Below are 4547 nucleotides of genomic sequence, written 5' to 3'. Positions count from 1 at the left end.
CCAAGGAAGAATCACAATGCAAGTCCTAGAAATCCAAGCTGGACAGAGCTGCAGCAAATGACAAACAACAAAAGCAACCTTTCCATTTCTGGCTAAACCATGAGGAAAAAGCACTCAAAGAACTTTTGGCTTGTCTTCCCATATACCAGATACAACCTAGAGCCAATTTTAATGCCAAGGACTCAATCATTTCGTCCTCAAGTGCCTACATTCAACAGAAAAGCCAGCAATGCAGCAAAGGACCACAACTCACATCACTTTGTCACCTGCATTTCTCTTTTGTTTTCATTCCATTTACAATTAAGAGCTTTTAAACCGTTGTAATATTGTACTTGGACTCTTACCAGCATGTGAGAAGGGATCCTGACCCTTGGATGTAGTTTCCTTTCAAGTTTGTAACCTAAAAAGGCCTATATAAGGACCTCAACTCAGACTGTTGTAACACAGCTGATTTATGAATGAAACCTGAGATTTCTCTCAAATTTAAACCTCTTAATCTTGTGCTTAGTCTGTAGATTAGAGTCAGGCTTGATAATAACTGTGCTTAGAGACTGTGGTTATTGATTAAGTACACTGTTAGTAGAGTATAAGCTTTCTTGTCTTGAGACTCGTGGTTAGTTTAGCTTTCTTTGTTTGTTTTGATTGAGTCTTTCTGTGTTAATCTGTGGAATCTCTCAACTCTAACACCCCAAATTATTAGCTTAATTCCCTGTGAGTATTCTGTGGGTTTTCCAGTTGATAATTATATCCAAAGTTCCCTCCTTTCAATCACTATCCCAGAACTGTCTCAATTACAGTCCTTTGTGTCTATCAGTCAGTTCAGTTGAGTCTTAAAATTACTTTGAGTCCTCTAAAAATCCTGGAGTTTTGCTCAGAATTAGTTCTTATATCAAAGTAAATTACTGCCAAGTTTCATGATTTTAGGAGGTCAATTCATAATTTTATTAATTAGCACAAGTTTATTGCATTCCTGAGAAACTGTTTTTGTTTTGCTGGTTTGATTGTTGTATTTGTCTAAACCCTTGGACATTACACTGCACGGAGGGTGCTCGGGGTTGGAGACTTGGTTTGGGTGCAGTTTAGGAAAGAAAGATTCCCGAGCAAACGCAAGAATAAGCTCATGCCTAGGATCGAGGGTCCTTACAAAATCGTGGGTCGAGTCAACAACAATGCTTACAAGGTTGAACTTCCCGGTGATTATGGTGTTCACGCCACTTTTAATGTTGGTGATCTCTCTCCTTACTTGGATGACGATGGCCTAGCTGAATTGAGGTCAATTCCTTTTCAAGGGGGAGGGGATGATGCGAACCAAGCTAAGGACCAAGCTAATATCTCGGAGTTAGTTGATGGGCTGGACGAGTTGGTTATGAACACTCAAGGGGAGGGTCTGATGTTGGTCCGTAAGTTTCAGCCTTTAAGCTACAATTATCCTTCTCTTGTTAATTTGCTAAGTGTGGAACTTAAGAGCTGATGGCACGCAATCCAAGACGGTCCACAAGACGTTTTTAGCTTTACATTTCAGATTATGTTCACAATAAAATGTTAGCTTAAATTGTTGTTTGTCTAAGTTCAATGAACTAGTTGTTTAATGATTGTAATTAAGTGAAGAGTAAATGATAAACTCTTCACTTTGCTAGGCTATGCACGGCTCATTTGGAGGGCTATATAATGCCTTCATTTGCTTGAATAAAATCATCGAAGAAATTTCAGAAAACTTGTGTTTACAAAATCGTTTCTTGCGTAGAAACAAAACTGGTTTTAGTTAGAACGCGATTCTAATTAAAATTCTCGAGTTGTTGATCAATAGGTCTTGATCTCACTCACTTTGATCAAGTAATAGGTCTTACTTGTTCAAAACACTATCCCTTATATACAAAAATCTGAACTGGTCGTACCTAGTACGTTCGGTTCGCCAAAAACAGTCCGCTAATTTTATTCTTTTGTTCTCAAAATCGTTCCATTTCAGGTCTGCGCGTACCTAGTACGAACAGTCCTCAGCACTGTCCAAAACGTCCTTAATTCCGCTGCTCAATTCGTATCAGAGTCACAAGGACTAATGAACAAGGATAAATGGTTCACACAACGAGTCACATTTACTAACAAACAAGGACAAATGGTTCACACAACGAGTCACAAGGGCTAATGAACAAGGACAAATGGTTCACAAAACGAGTCACATGGACTAATGAACAAGTGCAATTGTTTTAGCACAACGAGTCACAAGGACTAGTGAACAAGGATAAATGGTTTACATAACGAGTCACAAGGACTAATGAACAAGGACAAATGGTTCACACAACGAGTCACATGGACTAATGAACAAGTATAATTGTTTAACATAATGAATCACAAGGACTAATGAACAAGGACAAATGGTTCACACAACGAGTCACATGGACTAATGAACAAGTACAATTGTTTTAACACAACGAGTCACTAGGACTAATGAACAAGGACAAATGGTTCACACAATGAGTCACATGGACTAATGAACAATTATAATTGTTTAACACAACGAGTTACAAGGACTAATGAATAAGGACAAATGGTTTACACAAGGAGTCACAAGGACTAATGAACAAGTACAATTGTTTTAACACAACGAGTCACTAGGACTAATGAACAAGGGCAAATGGTTCACACAAGGAGTCACATGGACTAATGAACAAGTACAAATGTTTTAACACAACGAGTCACAAGGACTAATGAACAAGGATAAATGGTTCACACAACGAGTCACATTTACTAATAAACAAGGACAAATGATTCACACAACGAGTCACAAGAGCTAAAGAACAAGGACAAATGGTTCACACCACCAGTCACATGGACTAATGATCAAGTACAATTGTTTAACACAACGAGTCACAAGGACTAATGAACAAGGATAAATGATTCACACAATGAGTCACATTTACTAATAAACAAGGACAAATGGTTCACACAACAAGTCACAAGGGCTAATGAACAAGGACAAATGGTTCACACAATGAGTCACATGGACTAATGAACAAGTACAATTGTTTTAACACAACGAGTCACTAGGACTAATGAACAAGGACAAATGGTTCACACAATGAGTCACATGTACTAATGAACAAGTACAATTGTTTTAACACAACGAGCCTCAAGGACTAATGAACAAGGATAAAATGGTTCACACAACGAGTCACTTTTACTTATAAACAATGACAATTGGTTCACACAACGAGCCACAAGGGCTAATGAACAACGACAAATGGTTCACAGCACGAGTCACATGGACTAATGAACAAGTACAATTGTTTAACACAACGAGTCACAAGGACTAATGAACAAGTGAAGGAAAAGTAGATCTATATACTTACATATTCATATATGTTATAATTTAATTTGTCATAAAATTAATGATTGATCTTATGCATGCAAACATTAAAACAAAATAAGGAAGAAACATTGTTCTTACATTGTGATTTTCGGTTTAATAGGCACAAGAGAGATCACCTTTCTCTCTTGTTCTTGAGCTTTCCCTTTTGGATGAACTAAGACCCAAGTGTAGGATCTCTCCCAAGGATTTATACCCAAAGCTTTCTCTTAATTAAAATTAATATTATAGATACTAGTACAATATTAATCTTGTAGAAAAATGACCCAAAACAATTTGGTTTTTAATCTCCCAAAAACCGGTTGGGAGAGAATAGGAGAGGAAGTATTTTCTCTTTCTAAAATCTTAATTTTTGATAAGTTAGAATGAATGAATAATGCACACTCATGCATGTAGTGTATATCAAAAAATATAAGACAAAAATCATTTGCCTTTTCTTTGGTAAAACCGGGTAGGAGGGAAGAGGAGGGAAGAGGAGGGAAGAAAGGAGACCCAATGCATGCTCTTGTTTGCCTTCACAATGCAAACTAGGGTTGCATGGCTAGGCTATTAGTGAATGATTATGTTTTCCACTAATTTAAACAACACAATTTTAGCCAAAACCTCCCCTTAATTTCGGTACATACATAAAATGGAATCCATTTTATTTTTGTCAATTTTGTCTTATGTCACATGTCATATGTAACATAAATTAGTTATGTATTTTTAACATATTAAAAATCAACGTATTAATAAAAATACGTCAGATACAAAAATCGACTTAGTAATTCATAAATACTTGTACCAAAATATTTTACCAATTTACAAATCACAATAAATTGCATTTATAATAATTCATTCAATTTTAATTGTTTCTTTAAACAATAATTTCTTCTGAGTAATGATACAATTCAAATACTCAGACCGTATCTCATTTTAATCAATTTCAATGTGATACGTAAATTTTACTTCCAAAATCGTCCGTCAATTTTCAAGTAATTTAATTAACTCGTAACGTTATACGATTAATTAAATGATCAATTAAGAGTGTTGCCCTATAGGTATGACCTAGGGGATCAACTGATCACCACCGTCGCACGACAGTAATGTCAAACTCTAGTCAGCCAATCATTACCGATATATGTTGATCAGTTGACAGTAAAATATTACTTCCCAATTTTATTCTTTATAATGAGACTTAAAC

Source organism: Silene latifolia, chromosome 9, assembly GCF_048544455.1.
Source record: "Silene latifolia isolate original U9 population chromosome 9, ASM4854445v1, whole genome shotgun sequence".
Classification (NCBI taxonomy): Eukaryota; Viridiplantae; Streptophyta; class Magnoliopsida; order Caryophyllales; family Caryophyllaceae; genus Silene; species Silene latifolia.
The sequence above is the reverse complement of the archived record's forward strand: the minus strand, read 5'-3'. Positions refer to the sequence as shown.